Raw genomic sequence first — 13,884 nt, forward strand, 5'->3', positions numbered from 1 at the left:
GGTGCCACTTAGTCTCCATTTATGGACTTCTAGGCTAATCCTGAATAAATCAGTAGAACAAAGCTTCTTGCTGATGCTTCTGGGAGCCCTTGCCTGTAGAGTGAGGTGCAGATCTTAAACCTGTGCACAAAGCAGCCACGAATGTTGGGAAGCCACCAGCCCTGGGGACCACTTCACAGCCAAACTCCATGTGGTGGCACCACCAGTTATTGGGTAGCTCTGGCCCTCTACTGACCTGGCTTCAGCTACAGATAAAGCTTTGGAGCTCACAACCCTGGCTCATGGCTACCTTGAGGATGACAGGCTAATCTTCTTCTGACTTTGGAAAGAGGCAGAGCTCAAAGGAGGTGATTAGGAACAGGGACATTTGCTGCCATGGGGCACCCCATGGCAGCTGCTGCTCACACTCCTGGACTCCTGGGGCCCTGTACAGGCAAACCCCAGTGATGAGCAGTAGGGCTTGCTGACCTGGGCAAGATTTGCTTATTATCAGGAGCCACTTCCCTTAAGAGGGGACCACTCCTTGCAATTAATGAGGCCGGTGCCTTAGAAAGACATCTTCAGAAAAGTCAGTAGATGATGGCAAGCATCCTCTCTTAGTGAGGATGAGGTCCTATAAGCTGAGGAAAGGAGAAAGGCTTTCAAGTTAGAAAGCAGGAAAGGGATATTCTACAGCAGCCAGATAAGAAGGTTCATTAAGAAGCTCCTTGAAATTATTAAGTAATGCTCCTCGGCATTGTGCCATAGTTTGGAGAGATATATTGATCCAGCGAAGACTCAGCAACACTTCTGAAGCATGGAGGGAACTGATGGGCTTTTAGATACAGTCATAAGGATCACCTTTAAATAATCCAGACTCCTAACTTGAGGTTTTACTGCTGGATTTGCAAGTAGCTGGAGAATAATATTCATGACAGCACAAAAAGTGAAGACCATGTCAGAATGACATCTGGTTCTGCCTGGCAGTGGCTCATTATGTTTTATGGATGCTAATTTTTGCACTTGTGGTTGTCAAATCAGTTTCTTCATCAGCAGTCCAGAAAGGGAAAAAGAACAGATAGACTGAAGACCCTCCCCATAACAAGAGGGGACAGTGCTGCTGGGACCACCTTGACTTGTGCACAGATGAAGGTGGGTAGAGATGAAGTGTTCATGTGAAAACAAACCCAGCTTGAAAACAGGCTCTAGACATCATGTAGTTCAGAGATGTATCCGCCTTATTATGAAAGTAGCCAAGATCAAGCAACTCTTATCCCATACACTATCTTTATAGAGTGATCCAGTCTCAGATGAAGACCTGCTACTAGTCAAACCTGTTGATTTTCATTTAAGAAAAAAAATATACTTGCTGTTTGCCAGACTGGGCTGGTGCAGAATTTCATCTCTTCCTGACTTTTTATAAAGCCAAGACAGATAAGCACACTGGCTGTTTTTCATGCCGTGACTAATGCCAGCTAGTTTCACTGAAATCAAGGTTTATGAAAGAGTCTCTTCAAATGTTCCCATTTGAAGCTTATGGCTTAGGCTGTTATCTGAGGAAAAGGAGTTATATACAACATGGAAATGAATTTCAGTTTTAATTACTGAATGTGGATTCAGATTCCAATAAAAACTAAGTCACTGGGATTTGAGATATTTTTAAATATGAGTTTCAAATCCCACTACTTTCCCTCCATTGATGGTCTTTTCCACACAGAAAGCATCTTGCTGCATTAAAGAAAAGGCTTTTCAGCAAACAATGTCTTGCAACAGCGACTTAGTCTTTTCTACTAGGCTTGCCTACAATTACAAAAATAAATATTAGAAACTTCTGAGCAGCTGCAGTGAGCAGGAAAAGATTTAGACAAGTATGTAGCTGAGAGAATATTGTCTACTGTAAAATTTGCTGTCAAAGAAGGTAGACTGCTGCCTCTGGTACAAATGGTGCTAATATTCAACTTAAAAGACTGATCCAACAACACTTGCCCTAATTTTGTGCCTTTTATAGACTACAAGTCCCACTCTGCAGTGTTTCACAGTGCCGCAGGGAAGAAGACAGCTTGCAAGAAGTGAAGTTGAATGTTGGGAACTGTAGTCTATGCACAATGCAGATCCATATTACAGACTATTGCAAGACCTGTTTTCCACAGACAGACTGCAATTTTTCTGGCAGTTTCTCAACTTCAGTCTGCCTAATATTACAGTCTTATGATAGTTAGTTAAAAGGGAACATTGTTCTGCAATTTGAACACAAAGTATTTTACAAAAAACAGGTGAAATAATCACGGGTTTCTTAGATGATGTGAGAACTTCTGTTTTTGTAAAATGAATTTTTTGTCATGGAAGCAAAACGAGATGGAATAAGACAGACTACACTTAATTTATGTGTAAAAATTGTGGAATATATGGTTTGGTCAAATGTATTGTTTTCCAAACTTAAATATTCCTGCAATTCTGTCCAACCTATCAGAAAACAAAAACAAACAAACAAAAACAAAACAACCCACAAAACTAACCAAAACAACAAACAAAACACACACACACACACACACACAAATAAAAGGCCAAAAAATGCTCAAACTACTAGAAGAGGGAAAAAAAAGTGGTGGGGATCTGGGGAATCTGAGGTTGCTTTCCTGTGGCTGATGGGTATCTAGACACTGAAGCTGGGGTGTCCTTGGCATGCCCATGCCAGGAATCCAGGATGGTGTGTGAAGGACTCTGGCTCCCTGATGCTGAGGCCACTCCTTCAGCCATCCCTGCTTGTCCCAGACCTATGGAAAACTACTACTCATATCCAAATCCCACACAGTTCGAATAACCTGCAGATATTGGATCTTGGCAGTCATTACAGACCCAGAGGGAGGGAGTTTCAGTCCCTGGCTCTGGGGTACATTATGGGCTAAATGAGATCTTGTGCTCTGTGGCTAACACGGTAATTGCCATTGTCAGCAATGTAAGGCTGCAGCTACCATCCACCTCCAGAAGATATAAATATATGTGCAGAAAGTAGTAAAGAAAGTCTTAATGTGCATAGAGAAAAAAAAAATAGCTGGAAGTCTTTAAAGTAAGAAGATGTGTATTAAGATAGAAGTTCCTGACTCCCACAGCAAATAACAGGTTTTCAAGAGTGTTTTTTTTCTCCTGTGTTGGCAGCCACTTTGTTAGATAATTGCTGTATCCCTGCCAAATGATACTGCTACACAGCTTCTGGAGATTGTCTAGTGTTTATTAAGGCAGTGAATTTGTCCATTTTATAAGGGTTACAAACAAAATAATAGGAAGTTTCTAGCATTCTGTCTTTACTGTTGTGCATGCTGTTGGGACTTAGAAATCAGTTTTGCTCCAAGATGTCTGTTTTTTAGTATCTGGCACAAGTAGTTGTGCTAGAGATGTATTTATTTTCTTCTGGAAGAGAAGCATTTATTAATTTGTATTTGTTATTCTTATTAAGGAGGGATTTCCCTATTAGGAATGCAGGGAGGGAAAGAAGAAAATAAATAGTAGTTTTCTTCTAGGTTAAGAGACTATGCAAGCAAATAAGGAACTAAAATGTTTTTTCTTCTTCTCACTGGTCTGCTGCTATTTATAATTGTGATGATGGAGTACAGTCTACCAGAGAAGGTCCACAAAGATGATCAAAGGACAGGGAAACTACCATATGAGAAAAGGCTGAGACAACTGGATTTGTTCAGCCTTGAGAAAAAGAAGGCTTAGGGGAGACCTTGTCACCATGTTCCAGTATTTAAAGGGTGGCTACAGAGAAGATGGAGACTCCCTTTTTACAAGGAGTGACATGGAAAAGATGAGGGGTAATGGGTGCAAGTTACTCCAGGGGAGATTTCAATTAGACACAAGAGGGAAATTTTTCACAATGAGAGCAGCCATTGGAATAAACTCTCCAGGGAACTGGATGATTCTGCCACACTGGACACTTTAAAGATTCAGCCTTACAGAGTGCTGAGCCATCTTGTCTAGACTGTGCTTTTGCCAAGAAAGGTTGGACCAGATGATCCTTGAGGTCCCTTCCAACCTGGTATTCTAGAATTGTTTCCCAAGAGTCTCCGAGTGTTTTTGCAGGAAGCATGTAGTGTGGAGGAGGACAGGACATACAGTGTGTTTGACAAATTGAGACATGAAATTCAAGAGCCAAACAAGTTGCAGCTCTTTACAATAGCCTCCTAATAACTCCACAACACAATGGAGAAGGGCAGTCCAGTATCTTTTGTAAGACTATTTTAATCAGCTGGTCCAAATGCCGAAGTAGATCTATACCAATCTGCCAATAAGCTTATATAAATACAAGCAGTGCCTGGTTTGCTCGGCAGAATGATTTAGAAGACCACAGGGTAAGGCAAATTTGTCACTTTTTGCAATTATGACAACGTCTGGTACAGTAGCTTGCTACCCTGACAGGATGCTGAGGGTACCAGGTCTTATTAGGCTCCTGATCCATCCCTTAAAAGGCATTAGAGTAGCACTTCCTTCACTGCAGCAAAGCACCAAGACCAGTCTTCTTTGAGTATATTTTTCTGAAAATGGAAGACATTTGCTTCATCCTAATGTAGAAAGCCAGATAAAGTAACTTTCTTCCAATCATAGGTCATTAAAGTTCTGATATCTGACATTAAGCTAGCTATTGTTGGCTCCTTTTATAGAAACAGGTTTTTCTAGAAAGCGATTCACCTTATCTGAAGACATCTAAGGTGGGTCAAATGAATTGCTCTTTAGAGGTACCTATTTTTCTTCCTTGACTATAAAGGGAGCTTGGGATGGGTAACTCAAGTGCCTGAAAGTGAAACATCTAAGCCAGGGAGAGACAGATCTCTCTTGGAACAGTGAGCCAGAGAAAGCACCTGTTGTGGTTTGAGCCAGCAGCAAACACCACACACAGCTGTTTGTTCACCCCGCACCACGTATCAGAGAAAAGGTAAACCTCATAGGTTAAAACAAATGCAATTTAATAGGACATAAAAGGAAAATGATGATGATAATAATAATAAACATGTGATACACAATGCAATTGCTCATCACTCATCGACCAATACCCAGCCAGTTCCTGAGCAGCAGTCCCCTCTACTCCCTGGCCAAATCCCCCCCAGCAGTTTATATACAGAGAATGACATTATATGGTATGGAATATCCCTTTGTCCAGTTTGGGTCAGTTGTCCTGGCTATGTCTCCTCCCAGCTTCTTGTGCACCTCCTCACTGGCAGAGCATGGGAAGTTGAAAAGTCCTTGACTTAGTATAAACACCACTCAGCAACAACTAAAACATCAGTGTGTTATCAACACTATACCAAATCCAAAACACAGGACTATAGCAGCTACTAGGAAGAAAAAGCATTGTATCCCAGCTGAAACCAGGACAGGTCTGCAGCAGAGAAGTGTGATAAACCTCAGCAGGAGACAGGTCTCATTAGTGTAAGTGCTCACTGTATATACAATTAATATGTATTTTATGCTATTTTTTTTACATACTAGTAACTCCTCAATACTAAGTTCCTGTCTCTCTGGCTTTATGGTGCCTATATTTCTTTTCTCTGTGTTCTTGGATGATCTCTTCCTTTCCTACCTAACAATTATTGGTTTTCCCTCTCCTTCATTCTTCCTTTATTAGGTTTCTCCTGACCATCACTTTCTCTTGACCTCTCTCACAGACAAGACGTGAGAGAAACACTGTGTCCAATATAGAGCTGTATGACAGCTCTATATAACTCTATATATCTATGTATAACATCATTCCATGCTGAAGAGCTTAAAGGAGATATAATTGTACAGAGAAGGATCTGAGGGTCTGAGCACTGTGGGCTGTCCTTGGCATTGCTAGCAGTGCTCCTGTATGAGAGACTGGCTTCTTCCATTCTTTGTCCAATTTTGGTTTTTTTAATCCTATTTTTATGTCAAAGGGAACAGTACCAGCTTCCTGCTTCTGCAGACAGAAGCAGCTGCCTGGAGAACTGGCAGAGCCCACTCTGAATCAGGGAGAAACCAAGTGTATTCAGGAGGGAGACAACAGGGACTGCTGCAGGCACATTTTTTTTCAGACCAGGGACTTTTTAAGTAAGCCACTTCTCAGGAGCTGGTATTTCTCTTTCACTATAACAGCTTATTTGAAGGAGTTTTAGGTAGTGAAACCTGTTTGTAATTTCACTTGCAAGTTCATTTGGAAACCACTATGCCTACTGGAACACTCATTCCACATGGATCATGGCTTCTGAACATTCATGGCACAGACCATGGGAATACCTTCTTCAAGGTCATCCCTCTTATTTTCTAAGTAATCTCTTCTAATATCTTGAGTGACTAATGGTATTCTAATTTATATTCTTTGGCTTAACCTATTCATCACTCTTACCAGAGTCCCATCTTTAGAACAAAATGGAATTCAGTGTGTTCACTCTGGAATCGCAGAAAAAAATAAAAGAGAATGAGAGAGAAAAGGTCTTATTATGTTCCCTGAAATACATTTGTAGAAGTGTTCTTTTTAAGTCCTTGGAGATATTAAATAGATAATAGTTGTATTAAGTTTTAATTGATGCTGTCTCCTAAGAGATAATAGAGTCATGAGAGAGGCAGATCCTTCTGGTGTATAAATTGCTATAATTTCATTGACCACCATGAAGCCTCACAAACTCACACAACCTGACGATTAGGTCTGTGAGGTCTCACTGAATCTTGAGACTTCACTGTAAACGAATCTTTCTGTATTTAAGACTGGCATTAAGGAGCCATAAATCATTTTTTGTAGTGGCAGCAACCTTTTTATAATTTTCAACTTTTGCTTTCTCCGTTATTCCCTAGTCTATTAGCTTATATCTTTCTTTGTTCAGTGGCATTAATTTTGCTTATTAGTAAAAGTCATACTGGAAGATCTTGAAATAGGGGGAAGTGTCTCATGCATAACATAGTTTTGTTACTTGCTACAAATAAACAACCATCTCTTAATGCTTATTTGCACCACATTAGCTTTTACAACCTTAACTAGGTCAGGGACCCACTGTACTGGAGGGGTATGCATTAAAAGAAAGTCCCTGGAGCAAAGGACCTAAAACTGTAGAGATAAGAAACAGCAACTGAGGGAAAAAAAAGAATAGGGAGGACACGAAAAGGTCTAGATAGGCATGAAAAACAGACTCTAATTTCTATCTCCACAATTCCTGAGTGTATAAAGCCAATCAGTAACAATGATAGCACCTCTGTTATTTGCTCTTCCAGTAAGGCTAAACTGAACAGAATTTATATTTCAGAGTGCTGCATATTAATTGTGTTTGCATTAGCCACTTGTCTTTTTTCCTTGTTTTTCAATGCTTTATCACAGACTTAGTATTAATTAAAGCTTTTGACTGAATAGGACTTCTTGGCCTGTATAAACTGAACTTAAAAGACAGCCTCTTTCATGGCATCAAGGAAGGCAAGGCTAATTGCATGGATAATTAGCTGCAGAGCTATGGTGCACAAGTGCACCTTTATGGTGCACAAGTCGATCATTTGTCCTGACAAGCACCAATGGAGCAACAGCCGCCAATCTAAAGACATCGTAACCTCAAAGGCACTTTCCATGACTGGTATGTCACTGAAGTATAGTTGCTCCTTCTGCCATGAGATACACAGTGTTCCATGCTTTTAGTAAATGCAAATAGCATAGCTTTAAAAACAGTATAATAATGAAGAGATTGGTAGGACACCACATTTGTCAGATTGCTTAATTTCTTAAAGCTTGCTGGGGACAAGGCAAAGTCAGACAAAATTAACCTCAGTTTAACATTCAGGTAGATTTGTCCAGAATCTCTTCACATTTTCACTGATACCACTTGCTATTTCCATTATTTATTTCAATAATCACCATATTTCACATAGTCAAACTTCCTGCTACCCATTTTCCTCATCATTAACCTCACAGACTTTGAATCTGCATGTTTCTAGTAGCAAAATTATTGAGGTCTTGGGCTTAAGAGGCTACTATCTAGTCCAGCAATGTTCTGAAAGAAATGAGATAACAAGTAAGTATAAGAATTAGCATTGCAAACCCTATTTGCTGTTATTTATTTGATGAACCAGAAGATTGCAAAGAAAATGTGCTACCTAGTATATGAGAACACTAAGGTCAAAGTAGTTTTAAGGTGAAAAAGAAACACAAGTGAACTAACTGTATTTCCATAATTCTGCATCTCAGCTAGCAGTCATGACCAACGTGATCTGTCCAAACTCGTGCTGTACTCTGTGACATTTTCAGAAGTCAAGATTGGCTTTCTTCCTTACTCCCAGTCTGGTTTGCAGATAGGTTGCCTTTTACACCGTCACATTCAAAACTGAACTGTGTTTCAGGGGACAACATACTGGCAATAATCTCTCTCTTTTCTTTGCAAAATATGACTTTGCAGAATCTTTGTGGTTCTTCTATAATTACAGCTTTTTAACAGGTTTGTGTATAAATGTCTACGCTTTTCATCAGTATCTTTGGTAGCAGGCAGTTCTTTATGGAATTTGTATTTACCTGGGTACATCTACTGATGTTAGTGCTTCAGAGGAAAGGCAGGTTTCTTAGCTGAAGAACATGCATCTTAATTTGTAGTTTTGACACACCTCGAGATGCACAGCAGCAAGAAAGTGAGGGAAGGATGCTGTTTGTGCATAAATAACTGAATCACCAAGACAGACGTCTTTATAACTGGAGTTGCTGCAAGACCAAATTTTCGTTGGTTTTTTTTTCTTCTTTCTCTATAAATCAATACTTATTTTATCTGATGCTGCAGAATTCAGCTGTCACACATTTGCAGCTTGAAAAAGTTTCAGAAGCTAAACTGATTCCTTTTCTGTGCTCTGCAGGTTTTTTTCCTTCTTAGATATTTTAGGAGCATAATGCCATACCTACGTCTTGATTTAAATTAATTGTTCTGCTTCATGATACGCAGTGTTCACTTCTGGAAATTTAGTATGACTATACAGCCATATGTTTAAGCATTTTAAAATGTGACTTTTTTTCTCTAGCAATAGGTCAACATTCCATTCACATTTGCATTCAGTAACTATTCTTACCTCTGAAGTTTCTTCAATTTCTAAGATCATCTCTTCAATCTAAGAATATCCCTGGAAGCATCAGAAATTATGTAATGACTGCATTTTGCAATATCATACTGTAGAAAAGAGATAAATATAATAGAAAGAGATATAATAAATATAGTATAAAGAAATAAATATAGTATAAAGAGATAAATATAAAATAAAATCCCATACGACCCTAAAATGAAATGGCAAGATCTTGAGTTTCTCAAAGGAAGGAAACATTTCCTGTCTTACTTTTGGGAATTGCCATACATCTTCACCTCACATTTTGTCTGGGTCTAGTACCTTACAGTAGTAGATCCTAATCCATATACCATATATCTGGTTGGGAACAGACCAGATAAAGAATTACTCTGAGTATTCTGAAATTTTCAAAGTCATTCCAGTTCCATTCCCAATTTCAACTACAACACAGCTGTAAAAATCTTTCTGAGTTCTTGTGTTCTTGCAGGCAGTCTAAAATGCCCCTAGGAGGATCAAATCTCTATTTCAGAAGTAACTCACCAAGACAGATAGTCTTCCATTTATTTATTTTTTTCCAGATCGTTCAAGTGTGCAACATTGGTATTATCAAATCTATGTGGACATAAATGCTTTGAATTCATGCTTGGATTATAACTATGGTCATTAACATGACATATTATTTGTCTGCAACAGTGGGATTATAACAAGAATCATTGATCAGTGATGTTAGGGCAGAGTTTGTTATTGGAAGAACCAGGAATAGAGTAGTTAATGGATGCTTTTAATAATGCCAATAATAAAAAATCATAGCCTCAAAATTTCTGTTAATAATGCTAGTGATAAAAAACAATTCCCTCCAAAGTTCCATGCTACTTTCTTCAGTGTCAATGTGCTTCTCAGATATCAGCTCACAGATGGCTGTTTCAAAGTGTGCTTTCTATACAGAAAGGTAAACTGATTTGTGCGTTAAACTTTTTTGTACATTAATTCCCCTTACATTTAAATTCTGTAAATTCTGAAATTGCTCACAGGAGTTTGCACAGTGCCAATTCATCAGGCGTTTGTGAGACAGGCCATGCATTTACTCAGAAATAACCCAGGCTGCATGTTAAAGTCTAGTGACTGGTGAACCGTACTGGTTCTGCTTCCAAAGTACACACTTGGGCACATGAGGGTTTGATCAACAAGCAAATGAAAATCACATACACATCAAAAGGCAAACATCATTTGGTGTCATCAGAGCAAATTCCATCTTGATTAGATTTTCTCTTTTATTCCCAATTCTAGCCTTTTATCAGCCCATCGTAGCATAAAAATAATGCTCTTGGTCTTTTACATTTTATTATTTTGCAAAGACTTATGAGGAAACTAGAATCTGGCCTCTTGTTTGGAGAGTGATCAAGACAGAACTTACTTCATTCACACCTTGTTAAGGCCTCTTTGAGAGCATTTTACCTCAGTATTCAGGAGATCTACATTAGTCAATATACAGACAAATGAAAAAGCAGAGGATTTCAATAACTTTTCCCTGACCTTTCAAAAACAGATGGGTTCTTCTGCAAGGCTTTAGTATATCCAGTTGTCCCAATGAAGTCAGATGAAGGCTTAGGGACAAATCCTAACACAACTGCAGGTGTATGTTTTGAGACTAAGCTACTGTTGTCTTACTCATAAAAACAGGAAAGAAAAATGTCCCCAAAAGAAAAGAAAAAAAAAAAAAGAGAGAGAGAAAGTTTTGGGCGGGTAAGATAGTAAAATTCTTCTACAGACAGCCAAATCCTTAACTATTGATTTTTCCAGAGCCAAAAATTTCCAGAGATCATGTTTTGTTTCAGTTGTTTCAAGCATATACCTACCTTTCAGCCCTTTGTGAAAGTAGGCTTGTGAGATTTAAGGCAGCTTCCAGAGTGAAAAAACAGCTTCTCTCACTCTCTAGGACCTCTGCCTAATGGAGGTATTTGTCTTCCTCAGGGGAGAGAATACCATCACTCCATTAGACATGAAGTCAAACAATTGATACAGCTTTGGCCTTTTAGACCATGAGTAATGCTCATGGCAAAGTGTGCCATGTTTGGGCTGTTATGAACATTTCCTGATGCAGTAATGCTGCTGGATATGGGAAATTCTCTAGAACTACGTTCTCTCCCTTTAATTGTAAAACAAACGGTGAATTAGAGTTCCACGCTATGCAAGAAAACTGTAGGAACTGTACTCTTAAATCATAAAACTCTTAAATATTATTCTCAGCAGGGAACAGGGTGTAGCCATATGTTGCTAGAGAGCTGAACTGATGACAGATGAGGCTGCTGATGTGATGGGTGCTGGGAGGTGGACTCATAGGAGCTCTGCATCAAGGTTTTGTTCTGAAGTGTTCAGGTGCTGCCTGCACTTTGCTGGACCTTCTTCTCTAATGGCAATCTTAAAGTGACACTAGGGAAGAACAAACAAATACTCCTAACAGTGTGAAGTTTTGTCATTACTTTGCTTAATGAGGGAGTCTGCATGTGAAGTACTTGCATGTGTCTAACTGGTAAATCTTGTTCTCCTCCTCAGAGGGAAAGCCCATCTCTGGAGCAGGGGAAACAGTGCAAGTTGTGGCACCCAAACCCTGTATTGTTCCCCTTGCCATTTTTTTTTTTTACTTTCTGTTGCTTTCTTTCTTTCTTTCTTTTTTTCTTTAGTCCAAGGAATGAGTAAATGGCATGTACCTTAAACATAGCGCGTTTATAGAACAGTGACCTTAAGAGCTTTAAATGACTACATTGTTTAATGTGAACGAAAAGAGTACCACAGATCAGTGGAAATGTCAGCAGTATTTTTAATGAATCAAGTTTGTTTTAATCGATATCCAAGTCTTCTTTCTGTTGCCCTGAGATTGTCGTGCTTTGCAAAGAGATAATAGAAAATGTCATGCTCTGAAAAAGCAGTGGCTTTGTTGCTATAAATCAATGGAAGCATTGTTCTACTAGATGTGGCACTTGAGTGGCAGAAATGTGAAGAAAACACTGTTTCCATATCCCATTTAGAAATGGGTTCTGGGGACCACTACTTAGAGCCCCAGCACCCTGCTTTCAAATAGATTCCGCAACAGTGAAACACGGGTAGACACGTGTAGGATTCCAGAGACTGAATCTGAGTGGAGAGTTACCTGCACCACTCCAGCAGACATACAGCCATTTTCATTTGCAGCTCTGTACTGTGAGTTTTGCAGTTCAGTTCAGCTGAGAAATAAGCTCACTCCTTTTCTACACCTAGGTGAAATCTGAAACTGCATAACCATACCAAAGGATTTTCCTGTACAGGCAATGAAAGTTTCTTTCTGAGGGAAAGTCTCTTTGCTTTTTCAGGTTGTTTTTTGTTTTTTGGGGGTTTTGTTGTTTGTTGTTTGTTGTTGTTGTTGTTTTCTCCACAGCCTTTATGAGAATGACTACAACTTGTTTGTTTGCTTGCTTGCTTGATTGATTGATTTTTGATAGGTCATTCTGTCATCCCTTACTGGGCTATAGTTAGGAGTAAGAGCCTGTAAATTTAATAGCCAAGCATACAGATGTCTGACTTCATAAACTCAGTCCAGCTCTGGCCCTGCCAGTGGAGTAAATGAGAGAAATGGCCTGTCACCTAGTTCAACACAACATCCAGTGACAAGAATTCATTAATTTAATGCCCAAAGCAGGGAAAAGTGTGCTAAAGTATAAGCTAAAGTATATTACAGTTCTTCTGGACCTGAAGACTCAATAAATTTTTTATTTCACTTTTATTTTCTCAACCTTAACTTTATACCTCTGCAATTTATGTAGTAGTGTGGAATTTGAATGGGCAGAGCATGTCTAGGTTTGTGTTCCAGAAGCTTTACCATCTTTCTGAACCCCCAACTGAGCTCCTCTCAATGTCATAACCATGTCTTTCAATTAACACCCTACAAGTGTGTTGCTGTGTTATGCCAGACCATTCAGGAGGTAGCAAACTGGTTGTCGTCGTTGGCTGCATCTCCCTGGTCCTGCTAATGGTAACAGCTCTTCTTCCATTTTCTCCTTGTTTTCAGGACACTGCCCCAACAGAATTTCCTCTTATCTCTCTCTTGCCTGAGGCCTTTTTAAGAACATTTTACTTTGTGTCTTATTGTCATATATTTGTGAAACCAACATCATCTCTGCTTGGCAATTCAGCTCTTTGCCCCTCAATTTACACCAGCGCTATTCATGCCCAAAAGAAAAAAAAAAAAAAAAATCATCCCATCAGGAGTCAAAACTTATAGATAATGGAAATGTCCAGAACACAGTAATCACTGAATCATAGAACGATTTTGGTTGGAAGAAACTCTCAAGATCATTGAATCCAACCGTTAACCTAACACTGTAACTAAACCATGTGCCTAAAAACCTCATCTAAACACCTTTTAAACACCTCCAGGGATGGTGGTAACCACTTCCAAGCTCCACTTCCCTGGACAGCCTATTCACAGAATCACAGAATTAAAGAATGTTAGGGATTGGAAGGGACCTCGAAAGATCATCTAGTCCAATCCCCCTGCCGGAGCAGGAACACCCAGATGAGGTTACACAGGAAGGCGTCCAAGTGGGTTTGAATGCCTCCAGAGTAGGAGACTCCACAACCTCCCTGGGCAGCCTGTTCCAGTGCTCTGTCACCCTTACTGAGAAGAAGTTTCTTCTCAAATTAAAGTGGAACCTCTTGTGTTCCAGTTTGAACCCAATGCCTGACAACCCTTTCAGTGAAGAATTTTTTTCTAATTTCCAATCTAAGCCTCTCCTGGCACAACTAGAGGCCGTTTCCTCTCATCCTGTTGCTTGTCACGTAGGAAAAGGAACTGACATGCTCCATGCTACAACCTCCTTTCAGGTAGTTGTAGACAGCGAT

Source organism: Patagioenas fasciata, chromosome 1 (genome assembly GCF_037038585.1).
Source record: "Patagioenas fasciata isolate bPatFas1 chromosome 1, bPatFas1.hap1, whole genome shotgun sequence".
Lineage (NCBI taxonomy): Eukaryota > Metazoa > Chordata > Aves > Columbiformes > Columbidae > Patagioenas > Patagioenas fasciata.